This window comes from Asparagus officinalis, chromosome 9, assembly GCF_001876935.1.
Source record: "Asparagus officinalis chromosome 9, Aspof.V1, whole genome shotgun sequence".
In the NCBI taxonomy this organism is placed as follows: Eukaryota; Viridiplantae; Streptophyta; class Magnoliopsida; order Asparagales; family Asparagaceae; genus Asparagus; species Asparagus officinalis.
This window is the reverse complement of record NC_033802.1, coordinates 64582544-64599877: the sequence shown is the minus strand read 5'-3', so window position 1 is coordinate 64599877 and position 17334 is coordinate 64582544.

The following is a 17334-nucleotide window of genomic DNA, read 5'->3' as shown; positions in this document are numbered from 1 at the left end:
TCTGGGTTTGCTATTTTCCGTCGTTTTGCGCTGTATCCGTTTCTCGGTTCTGTCCGTGATTCGGTTGACTTAGATTCTGATTTTGTTGATCTGATCTGGCAGTAAATCCGCTTCTGATTTGGCTGTAAATCCGCTTCTGAGTTCGAGTCCGAAACTGATCTTGATTCGATCGTGATTCGTCCGAGTTTGTCCTTGGTTGGATCACTCGTTGACTCTTCAGCACTTGGCTTGATTCCGAACGCGAATGGATTTATTCCGTTGCTTGCGTGCGATTCGTCGCCTCGTTGGTTCGTCGGTTTGTGCCGAGCTATGCTAAGAGACCTATAAGCAATTTTATATGCCTACAGGCCTCATCAAGATCATCAAGGCCGTAACAGCCGCGTCTTCTCGACGCAGCACATGGAGAGCTTCCATCGCTTCTCTATAAGCATAATGAACTCTGGTGCTCTTGAGCTTAAAGTCATTCAAGGCTACCTCGCCCTGGGCGGTCCTGACCTCGTTACGCTCGGCGATGTTGTTGTAAACATCCATCTTGGACTGTAAACGATGTTGTCACTCATAAAAATTCATGACAATAGCTTCTTGCTCCGATATTCTCCTCTTTCGAGCTTTGCGCTCGTAAGAAGCTTTGATCCGAGCTTCGATTATGAGCGGCACCACCTCATCACGAGGGTCGATGAACACCAACCCTTCCAAGCGATGCATGGCTTCCTCCAGGCGAATGAGCTTTTCCTCACAACACCTAGCTAGCCTAATGCTCCCATATGTTGGATGTCCTTCAAGCTATCAGCTATGAAGGGGTAGAAGTGGAATAAGGTACCCCGCCAAATGCTAACGATAGAGATGGTTTTCTTCATAGCATTCTCTAACCTTCAGATAAGGCCTTGCACGGAGCCAAGATCCGGAGAAGCAAATTCTTGACCTGGGCCATCATAGCAATAGGCTGCACCCGAGAGAGAGGCTCGTCATCAACGGGTGGCCTCCATCTAGGACCCCCTATGTTGGCTGGGTCAAGAAAGCCAAGCTTACACTGGGGCTGTGGGGAATATGTCCGAGCAGACACCGGAGTGGACCACTCCCCCTCGTCATCAGATATCAGAATAGGCTCAGACTCCGATCTTGCTGGCCTCCTCTTGCAAGCGATCTCCTCGTATCGGTCCACTTCCTCTATGAAAAGAGTTCTCTTCCCAGAGGATATCAGATTGCGAGGCCTAGCAACCGGGGCCTCCTCTCGAGCTGCAAAATACAATGAGAGAAAATTAGAAACTTAGACTTAAAAGTGAAAAAATTCTCTAAGTCATCAAAACAGGCGGCCTGCAATGTTCAAGTGAGGTTCAAACAGGCGGGTTAACAAAGCTCACCTGACAAGCTGAGCTCACCTGACAAGGCAGGAGCTCGCCTGATAGCTAAGCTCATCGAAATAGCCGAACCTCACCTGAGTAGGCGAAGCACGCCAGAAAATGAACAAGAGTATGTTCATCTCCTCCATCTTTGATTCACAGTCCTTAACTTACCATGACGAGGCTAACTCACATCGGAGGTGGCTGTAGCGGCAGCGGCGAAAGAAGAGGCTATCCTCCTTCCCTTAGAAGCAATCCTCTTGAAGGCCATATTGAGTTTAAGGAACAATGAGGACAAGAGCTCTGAGTTTCTTTGAAAACTTGAGCAAATAGTTCGATAGCACAGTAACCTCCTGATGAAAGAGAAGAGTGCACTGTATAGGCGAAATCTCTACGGTTGAGATTCGCCAGCTCCGCGAAGTGAATGGTTCAGATCGCCTACAGACCGTTCGATTCGATAGTTTGAATCGAACGGCCGCAAAGGCGGGACGTTCAAAATTCTGTGTGAACGGCTAAGATCTGGCGATTCAAGCATGATCTCTTGTCAAATCGATGGTTGAGATTAAGGACGCCATAAAATCTATGGCTCAGATCAAGCACGTAAAAATGAGGCGTCGCCTTAGCTAGCAAGCGTAGAAGCCCGCCCGTGGATACGTGGTTTGCCCTCATAAACTTGGACCTCTCCTACACTCCATCGAGGTCGCCTGAAGAGTTCAACTCAACCAAGGGGCTCAAATTAGTTCAAACCAAGAAACAGTGAGCCTTTTCATTCATAGTATTCCAGACCACATTCAACCTGATTTAGGTCTGAAAACTTTGAAGGGGGTCTTGTAGGTAGTGAAAATTGCCTTAGTGTCTAGCTCCGCCTGCTAATAGTTTAAGCTCGTCTACTTGCCAGTACGAGCTAAACGTTGCCTGATTATTGAGCTTGCTCGCAGAGCTCAATCACTCATGTTTATTGAGCTCACCTGCAAAGCCCAATCACTCCCGTTTGTTGAGCTCGCCAGTAGAGCTCAACCTCGCGTCCTTGATGAGCTCGCCTATAGAACTTAACCTTGCCTATTTTTTAAGCTCACCCGTAGAGCTCAACCTCATCTCTTTATTGAGCTCGCTCGTAGAGCTTAACCCTGCATGTTCATTGAGCTTGCCCGTTGTTGGGTGTAAAAATTAACTCCTCGTTTGAGGAGTCGTTTGTATTTATAAGAATGACTTATTACAAACTAATGATTAATGTTTTATAACAGAGGAGAAGGAAATAGTCCTCCTTATTTAACATGGGTTTGTTGGCAGTGGTAGGACGCCTCCCTCGGTGCCTGTGCTGAGTTTGCTTTCCTTGGACGATCCAATCGAAGTTACGGTTAGAGCTTCAGTATGCAGTAGAAGCTCGGTTAGATGAGTTCGACGGCCGAGAAATTGCTTGATTGCTCAGAGCCTAAGTAGACAGAGATCTCAAAGTTTGGTCCTCTTCAGCTGAGGATTCGAACGAGATCACAAACAAGCTGATTGCCAAGGAGTTTGCAAAGATCCAGGCTCGGTTCTCTTAGTGCTTAAGAGAACTGATTGCCAAGGAGCCAAATAGGTTCGGTTTTGATCAAGAGTTCAAGTCCTAGTCAGCTTAAAAGATCAAGTCCCAAAGAAGGCCAAGATATAAGAGTTTGAAGATGTCAAGCTCTTCTCAAAAGAACTTAAAAGATCAAGTCCCAAAGAAGGCCAAGATATAAGAGTTTGAAGATGTCAAGCTCTTCTCAAAAGAAGAATGTCAGCCTCTGGTCCAAGAAGGCCAAGATATAAGAGTTTGAAGATGTCAAGCTCTTCTCAAAAGAAGAATGTCAGCCTCTGGTCCAAGACCACTTTCATGTAGCCAAACATGGCTTATAAATAGCTAAGGAGAGTCATGCCCACTCCCTTCAATCATGTGGAGTAGGTGTACCCACTCCCTTAAATTATAGGAAGTGACCATTCCCATGTTGGGTATGGTCATGAGGATAACCAATCCCTTAAATCAAGGGATTTGATTGCTCCCATGCTTCAAGTGGGCAACTGATAGGCTAGGCGAGCTGGAAACCCTACAAGCAAGCTGGCAACCCTACAGGCGAGCTTGTCTTATGCAGGCGAGCTTCAAGTTGTCAGGCGAGTTTGTCTTATGCAGGCGAACTTCAAGCCTTCAGGCAAGCTTGGCTTTCAGGCGAGCCTGGATCATGCAGGAAAGCTTTGCAAGCGAGGCTGTATAGGTGAGCTTCAACTATCAGGTGAGCTCTACAGGTGAGGCTGTGCAGGCGAGCTACAAGCCTTCAGGTGAGCCTGGATCATGCAGGCGAGCTTCAAGCTGCTAAGCAAGTTTGTCTTATGCAGACGAACTTCAAGCCTTCAGGCGAGCTTAGCCTTCAGGCAAGCCTAGATCATGCAGATGAGCTTCAAGCTGTTAGGTGAGCTCTGCAGGCGAGAATGTGTAAGTGAACTTCAACTGTCAGGCGAGCTTGCCTTATGCAGGCGAGCTTCAAGCCTTCAGGCGAGCCTGGATCATGCAGACGAGCTTCAAGCTGTCAGGTGAGCTCTGCAGGTGAGGCTGTGTAGGCGAGTTTGCCTTATGCAGGTGAACTTCAAGCCTTCAGGTGAGCTAATCTCCTTTGCAAGTGAGCTTGCTCTTCAGGCGAGCTCCAAAACATGCCATGAAGAATAGGTCATAACTTTCAAACCGTAAGTCGGAATTGGATGAATTATAAATAAAAATCAACTATCTCGATGAGACGAAGCTGACCAAACCAACCCAAAGGGTTTGGTTTGCTTCCTCTATTTTGCCAAATTCCTTACGGTTTGAGAGATATCAGCGTTTCCCCCTTTTTGCTATTTCGGGTGAGGTTTTAACAGTCTTGTTCTGAACTTATCTGATAGGGATAAAGACAATTTTTATTACCTACACCTGTAGAGCTCAACCTCACCTCTTTATTGAGATCACCCGTAGAGCTCAACCTTGCCTGTTTATTGAGCTCGCTCGCAGAGCTCAATCTCACCCAATTATTAAGCTCGCCTGTAGAGCTCAACCTCGCCTGTCTATTGAGCTCACCCACAGAGCTCAGTCGCCTCTCCTTGTTGAGCTTACCTATAGAGCTCAACCTCGCCTCTTTGTTGAGCTCGCCCGTAGAGCTCAACCCCACCTCCTTATTGAGCTCGTCCGTAGAGTTCAACCTCGCTTGTTTGTTGAGCAAGTTCAACCTCACCTGAATGCTTCGCTCATCCGCATAAGCCAAGCACACCTGTAGGGAGTTTGCTCATCCGTAGCTTTGCCAGCCTTGCCTGAGCAATGCAAGCGGGCTGTTTGCTTGTAGGAGTGGGCCTATCCACTTCCCACGTCCTGGGTGATGATGAGGCATGACTCTGACCTCCCCTATAGTGATCATATCCCACAGCTAGGGGAAGGCATGGTGCTCCTCACCCACTAGTGGTCAAATCCCTCAAATCAAGGGATGACTCATGCCATCTCTTGCTTATTTAAAGCCTCCTTCAGCCAACATGAAAGGAGGTTGATGGTTTATTGGCTAGGGCTTTGCATTGCTATTGACAAGGCTCTTCAGTTAGAGACTTGTTTTGGCTCACTTGCTTAGTAGAACATTCCTAGCTCCTTGCTTGGATTGTTAAAATAGACTCAATCTCAACCCTTAGATTTGAGGCTCATCAGCTCTCTACAAACCCTTATATTATAGCTCTCTCCAAGCTCACAGCTTTGATACTTTTCAAGCTCGGGTATAGTCGAACTCGATCACTCCAGAGCCTCTATTGCGCACTGAAGCTCCAACCACAACCTTGATCGGATCGTTTAAGCGAAGCAAACTCAACGCGAGCACTGAGGGAGGCGTCCTACTGCTACCAACGAACCCACATTAAATAAGAAGGGTCATTCCCTTCTTCTCTGTTGTAAAACATTGATTGTAGTTTGTAATAAGTCATTCTTATAAACACAAACGACCTCTTGAGCAGGAAGGCAATTTTTACACTCAACATTACCTTGAAATAAGGATAGTATAATAGGTTGATGGTAATTTCTGGCGATACATCACTTGGTGCTTACTTCATGTACCGCCCCCTTAAACAACCAACGGCTTCGAAGCACTTGTTAAAGTATTTTGAAACGGTTTCCACCGATCTTAGGAAATGTGACCTAACAATTCTATTTTTTGTATTATGGCCTAATATATTAAGAAACATGAGCAATTGTTCTTCTACTTTAATATCCCGTGAATCTTTTAGTAGGCCGGTATATCTTATTATTCTAACAATATTATGAAATGCACGCGGCCTCATTCTAACATAAGCTCTATAACTCTCATTATAGCCATTAAACACACGACTTATGTGCCTAGCTCTATATTTTATCTTCTCTTTATTTTTCACCTTAGGGTGATAAGTGATTGATTTCCTTCTACTACGTATCCTCATTAAACAAGCAAACACACAAATCATTGCAGAGATAGTAGCATTAGAAGTCATCCTCATTAACATCTCTTCATCAATATCGTCCATCTACATTGTTTAAAAAAATTTCGTATAAATACTATACATCAATCTTAAACGAGTGCTCATATAGTAAATAGAAATCAACAATGTTCAAGGAGTTAAGTGGAATTAACCTTAATAAGCACGTTGTCAAAGGCGGGATATAGAGCAAAACATATAACTCTTAGTCAAAACAAGCTCATACTTTTTAATTGAGATTGGCAAGAAAATGTCGTAAATTTCCTAGTTTGCACTTGTATACTCTCACTTGTTTTTGGCAGCACTTATATGTTGTAAAGTTTCTAAAACTTGTATTTTAATACCCTCTATTTAGCAAACATGAATGTTTTCTCCCAAATTTTCATGTGACATTCACAAGTAGTTTATAACATTTTAACTCTTAATGTTCGTTTAATATACTACCTTAATTTTATTTTAAACTTAGCATAAATATATTTTAAAGTATAAATGTGGTGAGTTTAGCAATAAATCATATAAACTTAACCCAAGCTCATATAACCAGTATTGTAGGTTGCTCTAACCAAGTGTCATCCACAACACATAACCCTCCTGTTATCAAGTAACATAACCCAAGACTGAACTTAACCCAAGCTCAGATTGGACTTAATATTCACAACAAACCAAGGCTACAATAAAGCTATCAAAGAATGATCGCACCTGAAACAAAAAATGAAACAAACCAAACCGTAGACCAGCTCATGTAACCAGAAAGTAAGCAAACAAGCAAGCCATCAAAGTATGCAAGAATGAGGTAATTCTACCCCACGTAACAAACAAGGGACATAAATTACATTTGAAAACAACTGAGCACATCAAGAAGCTAAAATCATTAATAATAAGAACATAAATGAAGAAAAAAAGTAGTTTCTTCCTGACAAGCGGCTTGACTTGTACCCCAGCATCAACACTCAACCACAAATTGAAACTTAGCATGCATCAAAACCAAATCTACCCAAAATCGTAACCAGTCATGCATCAAAACTCAGCAAACAGCAAAAATCAACCCAAATCTACCCAAATCATAATTACAAAACCCTAACACAAATCAAAAAAGATGTTTATAGAGAGGGAATGTGAGATCTATACTTGTGGGATTTGAGAGAATCGCCTGAAACCCTAGAATCCAGAATCGACAGAAATCCCGAAATTAGTTCCGCCCAAATCTCAGTTTTGTCGTCCACATACTCGTTCCTTACCAAAGATACAACTGAAATGGAGGAGGCAGCGGGTAAAAGAAGAGGGCCACGAGGAAAACGGTGACTAGAGTAATAAAGTAAGGAGGCGGCGGGTAAGAATAGGAGGCGAGAAGAGGAGGCGGTGGGTATGAACAGGAGCAGGAAGAGGAGGCGGCGGGTAAAATATAGTAACAGGAAATAGAGGAGGCGGGTAAAAGAGGAAGGAGAAGAACTGAAGTAGTGATGGGAATGAGGGGATTTTGGTTTTCGGAAGTGAGAATGAGCTGGTGGGTTTTTGTCAGAGATCCAGCCCACATCTCAGCTCAAAGAGAGGATTTCACAAATTTAAAAATATATTACTTTTTTATAATTTAGGGATTCAATATCCCAAAACTAATTTTGAAACAAACAATGTTTATGGAATACCATAACTCAAAAAAAACCCTTTTTACATCCCAAAACTTGAAATCCAACCTATATCCCAAAAAATGAAACAAACACCCCCTAAGTCTCTAAATTAAGAAATCCCAATATAATTTGTTTAATATTTCATCTAGTAAACTCCAAGTCGAGCCTCGCTAACACAAGGAAGTTTGAGTTTCGCTTCTAATACATTAACTCTATGTAGTGTTTAAGTTCACCACAGAAGTAAAGTATTTAAAGATCAAACGCGTGAAGATGAATAACTTTAGGAAAAAAAAGTTTATTTTTATTGATTGAAGACTCTACTATATGAAGGCGACATTCAAACTATCTAATTATAAGGGTGACGGATATTTGTTGCTATTTACCGTTGCCCTATACTCCTAAGATATGAGTATTGTGAAAGCCAGAGATCATACACGAGCTGTACCAAGCTATAGCTCATGTTCTCCGATCTCACAAGATAGGAAAAAATGAAAAAAAAAATTCACTTCAGAAAAAATAGCTCTTACTTGCTCCTCCTAAGACTCTATGCTAGGGGAGGAGAAAGAGTCATTGGACAAGAAGTGCCCCTGTTATTCTGAACTAGAACATGTCAAGAGGAAGAAGCACTTCTTGCAGTCAAATTTTGACATCGAGGTCGAGAAAAATGCACGACGTCTATTTACGATCTAGGTTCACATTTGTGAGACCTAGTTATTGCCGGAGTCCTCACTTGTGGAGCTCTAAGGATCCTTCTTCAACAGTCATCCCTGCCGTCAAATGGGCTTATGCAGAGTGTGGCACTCGAAGTTCCATGCATCTCTATTACGATTCAACTCGCTCTAAGCTATCAACTGATTCTCGACGATCTGCTCGAGCTTCACCTTCTCAGTCAACAACAGATCACCCAGTCGACGAAGTGTGCTAAGTTCATCTGCTTGGTTGCTCTTCACTTAGGCAAGCTCCTATTGGAATTGTTTTATTTCAGCTCCTATATCAAGGAGCATCTCCAATCTAAGGGATGGAGACTTAGATTTGGAAAAGAAGAAGAAGATAGAGATGAATGCTGCGAAGATGGAAGGGGAAAACTGCTATTAAATAGTCTTTTTCGAATCAAAACTTCTAAGAAAAATAACATTTTTTGAGATTTGATTGGACCAGATAAAGAGGCTAAATCTTAGATAAAACTCAGTCAAATCTATAGCAGATTTCATGAAATCTTCAATTAAGAGATATCAGCCACAGATCACGGTGTAAATCCAGATGTGAGTCTCAACAAACATCGCTAGTTAGCGAATGTTGCTAATCGATGAACTTCGCCAACACTGCTCTAAGTAAATTGAGTCTCAACAGATAGCGAACGTTTCTAGTCGACGAACTTTTCCAACATAACTCAAAGATAGGTAGACTTTGCTGATACCCTAAATAAGTCAAACTTCGTTAATTTCCCAACATTGCTTCAACAATGTAGAGGGCGGACTTCGTTCCAAACATAGAATTGGATGAATACAAGCACCTTTGAGCCTTCAACACGAGTCCACTACAAAGAAAGCTACATTCTATAGTACACCTCTGGCAACCAAGCAGACTAAAGATGATCTTTAAAACCCAAACATGACAACTCAAACTACGTTCAACAGTATACTTCTAGCTATTACCCAAAGTATTTCAATTCTAGCTACAAATTAAAATGTAGGATCTCGAAAACTTTAGGAGGGTCTTATAGATGGTTAAAATATATTTCTACCCAGGCTAATGTTTAGCTTGGTTCCAAGAAGTGAACGACTATTGGCTAAACACTTTGAATGGGCCAAAGCCAAGCCCGCAACAAACTGTAGCGAAGACCACTTAACAAAACACGTGAACCTCGTCACTCAGCCCACCTCAACTTGTCTCAACCAAGTCAAGAGCATGTTGATTCCTAATTCACGCCGTAGCCAAGTCGAGAGATGTCGTTAGTCGGCTAAATTGCGAGTTGAATTATGTCTCAAATTCAAACTCACAGACGAAGTTCACTAGTCAGCGAACTTCGCTTATAGCAACCAAGTGGATCAAGTCATCCACAATTCTAAAGAAGGCTCATCCACATCCAATCGAACCTTGTCCATGTCCAAGCAAAACTCGTGAAAATACCCTAGAGGGGGGTGAATAAGGTTATTGCTAATCTTATTAGATATTAATACCAATTAAAACTATTAACAAATATATCCTAGCAAGATAGATATACGATTGAATTAAAGCAAGGATATATATATATATATATACACAATAATATGATCACAGAGTTCGGTCCTTCCGACCTACGTCTCCGCTCCCCACTCCCGGAGAGAATTTACTATCACGACGTACCCAGTTTGGAAGCCGGACCTTCTCTACACACTCGGTTTTCTAGCTCACCGAAAACTCTATAAGTCACTCACAATGTACATACACAAACTACAACCTCAAGTGTCGGTCCTCACATATCGCCTCCCTCGAGTGCTCGGCTTTACTACCTCTATTTAGGCTTTACTACCAACGCCACTCCTCTCGGTATCGACTACGTCCTCACCACACACTCCTCTCGGTATAAATGTTTATTACAAAGTGAATCTTATAATAAAGCTCACAAGTATAAATTTGTTCTCTATAATAGATGAGAACACAATGTAGGCTCACTCTCAAGGTTACACTCAGCACAACCCCAAATTATACAATATGTGAAAATACTTAAGCTCAATGGTTGTGTGTGTAAGCAAGGAGAAAATAAAATTAAACTCAATTAAAGTCTAGCAAATATAAATATGACAATGTAAATATAAACAAGCTAGATAATTGAGTTGAGAAAACTTCTCTAGAACAAGAGAGATGGAGATGTGAAATAGAATGCTTAAACCAAAGATGATATCCTTTTCTTGTGAAACAATTTTCATAAAACCAATTTTGTAAACAAACACTTAAATAAACTTAAACCATACTTAAAATTTATTTTTAAACTCTCTTAGGTTGGTTCAGAGGTGAAATAGTATATGGTATATATAGGATGAAAAAACAAAACCCAAAACCCAAGTAAATCACCCAAAAACAATAAAATAAATAAAAATCAGAAACTAGCCATTATTATGCAACGGTCAGCTGATCAGTCGACTTATAAGATGGTTATAGGTTTTGACAGAGTCTGAAAATTTGTGTATCTAGATTTATAAAATCAATTAAAAATAATAAATCAACTCTAAAAATTATAAAATTTTGAGGGATGTTTCTATACATGTAGATAAACACGTTAGAGAAATAATTTCTTAAATTTCACTTCCTAGTTGAGAGAAATAATTGTTTGACCATAGATATTCTAGATTTTGAAAACTGCTAAAACACCCGATTTTGTAAAATCAATTTGATACAGTAAATCAACTCCAAAAATGATAAAATTTTGAAAAATTATTATAAACATGTAATAGAACATACTATAAAAATAATTTTTCAAATTTTCATTTCCCATTTATGAAAACTCATCTGTTTTGTAAAAACATGCACGAACATGTGCACGAACATGAACTTATTTAAAACTTGATTTTGTAAATTCAATTAAACATAACAACTTAATTCCAAAATTAATAAAACTTTGGGTATTTAAAACTTGATTTTGTAAATTCAATTAAACATAACAACTTAATTCCAAAATTAATAAAACTTTGGGAAACATTTATAAAAATGAAAAAAACATGTTAAAGAAGGAATTTTTTGATATATCAATTCGTATTTATGAAAACTTACTATTTTACAAAACTTGTAAATACATGTGTACATAAACTTCTTGATTTTTGACTATTGAGTTAAACAATGTTTAGAAACCTTATAAAATTAGATGTATATAATAATTGTTAAGTTCAAAAACCAATAACTCAATATTTTATTAAAATTACTCAAAATCAAGAATTGTGTGTATGTGTGATATTGAGCTCTAAGTATAAACGCACAAAGCATAAACATAACCTAATTTACTCAAGCTTGTGATCTTCAACGAAGCTCTTCTTGGTACTCTTGCGGATGAAGCTTGAACTTGGATCTTTAACTTGAATTGCATTACTTCATACCGATATTCCGCCAACCTCCATTGGATATGATCATTAAAGCACAATTCCATCCAACCTCCAGCTGGATATTTGTGTAGATTACCTAACAAAACAAATGCAAACACTCGACACACATTATTAGGAATTGTTTGTGATCATCAAAACAAGATTAGGGAGTAGGCTTATAAATATGAGACCTAACAAGGCTAACAATCTCCCCTTTTTTGATGATGACAAACAATCTACACGAAGAGATATAAAATATGCATGATACATAAAAGAATATGTAAATTATAAACATCATGCATAAAACCAATGTTATACGCACAATGTTTCTCCCCCTTTGTAAACATCAAAAATGGGGGGAACAACAAGGATGAAGAGGGCGAAAGCTCCCCCTATCATAAAGCATAGGTGAGTATACGAATAAATAAAATAGTGAAAAGCTCCCCCTATCAAAAAACCATAAAGAAAATATTCAATATGAGTATGGCAAACATATGTGAATAAGCATAGATGGAAAAATTTGCTAAACACCACTCACATGAAAGAAGACCAAATGAACACACATATGTGTATCATGAATACAAAGTATCACAAGGGTCTAAAAAACAAAAATATATATCCATACACTAGTGGAAAATGAGGTATCATGAAGATTGGCAGTCGCAGCAAACAACATATCAGCGGGCTCTAGAGGAAGAACGGAGACGCCGGGAGCAGACCGAATTGGAGTTCACACAATTCATGTCGACTCTGCCTCAGGAGGCTCAGGAGGCATATAGGAGACGGTTTTTGTCGTCACAGGTAATATATATACTTTTTTTTTTTAATTAGATGATATTGTACATACTGATACACACTGATACAAACGGTTACACACAAACCCTAACACTAACACAAACCTCAAAATATATACTTATAATGTTTTTATGTGATGGTGGTGTTGATGGTGTATGCGTGCGTAGTGTTGGTGGTATTGGTTGGTGGGTTGGTGGGTGAGGTTGGAGGATTTGTGGTTGAGGATGAGGAGTGGGGATTTTGTTGTGGTGGTGGTTGAGGGGGGAGAGGTAGGGCGAGGGGGAGTGTTGTTGGTTGGTGGGTGAGGTTAGAGGATTTGTGGTGGTGTTGTGGTGTGATGTGTGGTGATGTGTTGTGCAGTGCAGTGTAGTGTTGTGTTGTGATGGTGTAGTGTTGTGGTGTAGTGTTGTTGTGTTGTGGTGTTGTGTTGTGGTTTTGTGGTGTTGTGTTGTAGTATATATTTATATTTGTACTCTTATTAACGTTTACACACACTTGTTAACATTTGATTTATATTTACAGGCCGGGACTTCTTCACAAGGTGCAGCCGGGGGTAGTCATAATGTGGCTGGTGTTGATGATGAGGATGATGATGATCAGGAGGATTGATTGTCCTTAATATAACTTTGAAAACAATTTCTTGTGTTGTATAAACAATAATTATTATGTACCTGTCGAGAAACTTTTATTTGCTTTTATTAAATTAAATGTGTGATATATGCGTGAGATGTGATATTTGCGTGAGATTGAAGCTTTCTTCTGCTGATTGAACAGGTTTTAAAAAATTATTATCGATATTGTACAGGGTATTTTCAATTTTCAAAATATTTTTTTAATTTCTTATTTTTAAATTTTTAGCGACGGAATTTCCGTCGCTAAAAATACTTTTAGCCACGGAATTTTCGTCACTAAAGTATTGTTTAGCGACGGAAAACGTGCACGAAATCAGATCTGTGCATATTCCAGAAACAATAGCGACGGATTTTCCGTCGCTATTGTTTTATTAGCGACGGATTTTCCGTCGCTATTAAATCTTTAGCGACGGCAAATCCGTCGCTATTGTTTTTTAAATTTTTTATTATTGTAAAATAGCGACCAATTTTCTGTCGCTAATAATCCGTCGCTAATAATTAGCGACGGAAATTCCGTCGCTAAAAGTCGTTTTAGGCACCCCTGTAATAGCGTCGATATTTTAGCGACGGAATATTATTTTTTCCGTCGCTAAAACTTTTAGCGACGGAAAATGGACTTATAGCGACGGATTTGTCCGTCGCTAAAAGTTAAATTTCCAGCAGTGATAGGATATATAAAAAACAATAAAAAATCCCAAAAATGTAAGTCAAGGATTTTAAAATTTAAAGATCAAGAATCAAATGATTTGTCAATAAATCCGAAAGAAAATTTATAAGTTATCAAATCATAAATTATGATTGATTTGAGAACATATATAAATATATTATTATGAGAATGATGTCTCGATACAAAGAAACAAAGTATAAGTCCATGAAAACTTATAAAAACCAAAATATTGTTCATGAAAATTCATGAATCCAAGAAAGGAAATAAGAATGATACTAAAAGAGAGTTCATGGAAAAGCATAAAGTATCATTTTAACAAAAAATGATTGAGCAAATGCATGATTCAAATGACAAACATGCGCAAAACAAAAAAAAAATTCTAAGAAAAAAGGTTAGGCAAAGATGTCCACTAAAAAGGATATTTTGTATCAATGTAAATAATGGATAAATCTTTCCTATATACATGATCACAAAGAAAATTTGTCAAAACATTTATAAGTTTTATCCATAAAGATCAAATATTAGTATGCTTTGGATAAATACATAAAAGATCAATATACTCATTTTCGACAAAAGCAAGAGAGGTGAGCATAACAAGCTCTTGAAAACAAGTTTTAACCCAAATAAAGTTTTTAGCATCCGATAGACCTCCCGGGAGTTGCTAAAACCATTAACCTCTCATATAAAGAAAAATATGGTTGATCAATAAAGAGAACTTTCTTTGAGAAACTTGATCAATCCGCATACGGAATTCATTATAAAGCGCAAATAGATGATCCATAAGCACAAACACATAAATATCATCATATAAGTGGTTATAATAAACCCATAAACATAAACACATTGTTCAAACTTAAAAAAAATTGAAAACAAGGTATAATAATAAAAGTGATGTTTAATCTTAGAAAAATCATCTTGATAAAAAGTTGTATCAATTCATAAAGGATGAAAACATAAAAATCTATGAAGGAGAATCATGAAAAAATATGAATGATAACTTTTCAAATCAAAAACCAAGCATAAAATTGTTTTTAATTTTGTTTATAAAACTTAAAATAAAAATCGTCTTTAAGAACATGAAAAACTAAAAAGCTGAAAAATTTGTTCTTAAAGATCTAATATGTTTTGGCACCCAATTACTCTTGGTACCGAAGAGTCTAGGGACATGACCCTTATCATTAAAGCTCAATGTCCTAGGCTTATGATCCCTTTTGGACGTGTATGATGCACGAACGCGGTCAAAAAAATTCATGTAGATGTACATTTCGATTGCAATGAGTGCAATGAAGGAGTCTAAAAGGTTTGTTTTAACCAAATGGTGGTGCACGGAGATCATTTGTAAACAAAGGTAATTTATTTGAAGGTTTTTGCAAATGAAAAACATTTTTTAAATCAAAAAAAATTGGTCAAATGACCAAAACCACCACAAAATTCACACTTATACACATGAGCATGTTTATGATTATCACTATGTGTGTGTACATGTGTATATTATGTAGAAGCTTGATGGGATGCACAATGATCAATATTTTTAGGCATAGTGGATTTTTATGTATCATAACAAAATTTAGTAATATGGCCTTTTCGAACGCAAATGGTACACTTGTAAACTTTGTTATACATGTGTGCATAGTGAATAGGTTTCTTGGAAATAATTTTGTGAGACTTTGCACACATGTCCATAAGCTTTTCATTGTTGGCATTGCATGCATTTAATGTTGAATCTAAGGATGATATGTTTCTCTATTTGATTCAACTCATCATTTGAAATATCTGCATTGTCACAAGAAGTAGAACAAACAAGAGTATCTAATTTATTTTTATTAGCCTCTACTTCTAACATAGCATTATTCTTATCATGAGTCAACCATGCAATATCCAATCTTAATTTTTCATTACATTCTTTAAGATTAATATTTTCATTTATAATGAAATCAAACTTAGATACAAGGGACTCATGGTCGGATTTTAATTGAACATGCTTTCTTTTTAGATCTTTAAAATTATGTTTCAATTTATTATAGTTATGTAATAATTTTTTATATTCATGTGCGAGCTCATAATAAGTAAAATCATCATCGTTATTAGGTTCGCATACCTCACTAGGGCTATCACCTAGTGGTCGTGTGCATAAAGATGAAGCTCCTTTTAAACTTGAAGCCGAATCCTCCAAATCTTGTCAGATTACCTCAAAGTTCCCTTGATGTGCTTCTATAAATTTTCACAACGTATAAGCACTATCAAAAGAATCAAGTTTGTTAGCAAAAGATAAGCCAAAGGAATCAATAAGAAATTCTAACAAAGACTTGTTCATAGCAAACAATCTAATATCATTATCACTCCACTTGGATTTCTCCATAGTGGGTAAAGTATAAGCGCATTCAATAATTTCCCATATATCGATATTTGTAGATCTAGCAAAAAGGTTAAATCTACCACACCATTGTTCATAGGGGAAATTATTAATTTTAGGAGCAATATTAATAGCATAACCAAGACTAAGTACACTGTGCATGTCCATAATATATGAGCAAGCAAAATATATAATATTAAAATAAGATTAATAATAATATTAAAGCTTGGACCGTTAAATCAAGGTGATTAAACCTTAAATCAAGAGCACCAAGCTCCGATACCAATTAAAAACACCCTAGAGGGGGTGAATAGGGTTATTGCTAATCTTATTAGATATTAATACCGATTAAAACTTATTAACAAATATATCCTAGCAAGATAGATATATGATTGAATTAAAGCAAGGATATATATGCAAAGGGAAAGAATAAACAAGAAATAATATAAACAAATAGTGGACACAATGAGCAAATCAAACACGATAATATGATCACGGAGTTCGGTCCTTCCGACCTACGTCTCCGCTCCCCACTCGCGGGGAGAATCCACTATCACGACACAGCCGGTTTGGAAGCCGAAACTTCTCTACACACTCGGTTTTTTAGCTCACCGAAAACTCTACAAGTCATTCATAATGTACATACACAAACTACAACCTCAAGTGTCGGTCCTCACGTATCGTCTCCCTCGAGTACTCAGGTTTACTACCTCTCTCTAGGCTTTACTACCAAGGCCACTCCTCTTGGTATCGACTATATCCTCACCACACACTCCACTCAGTGTAAATGTGTATTACAAAGTGAATCTCAAAATAAAGCTCACAAGTATAAATTTGTTCTCTATAATAGATGAGAACACAATGTAGGCTCACTCTTAAGGTTACACTCACTGTAGGCGTCTAAGAATGCCTATAGGTGTCCGTACATAGCTCGAGACGGAGAGAAGACAACGAACGTCGTTATCCGAGTCTAAGAGGATTATCTGTCATCGACAAGCGCATGAAGCAAAACGACGAACCAAGTGGCCCGCGCATGTCAATCAGCTCGTGCACGTTAATCAGTTCGTGCGCGGCTTCGGTCAGCGCGTGCTCGTCAATCATCTCGCGCGCATCGGTCAACACGCTCGCGTCAATCAGTTCACGCACGTCGGTCAACACGAGCGCGTCAATCAGTTCGTACTCGTCAGTCAACTTGCGCTTATCGGTCAGTTCCAAGTGCCGTAAAGAAGCTAACAAGCGCATGAAACAAGTTAGCAAATCGTACAAGTAAACAAGACGGTCAAACACGTAAAACGGTGAAAAATACAAGTCTCAGAAAAGTCAGAAAACACCAAACAGTTCAGCAAAAGAGCCGAACTACCTGCACCCACGCGAGTCGAACCGCGCCGACCCGCGGC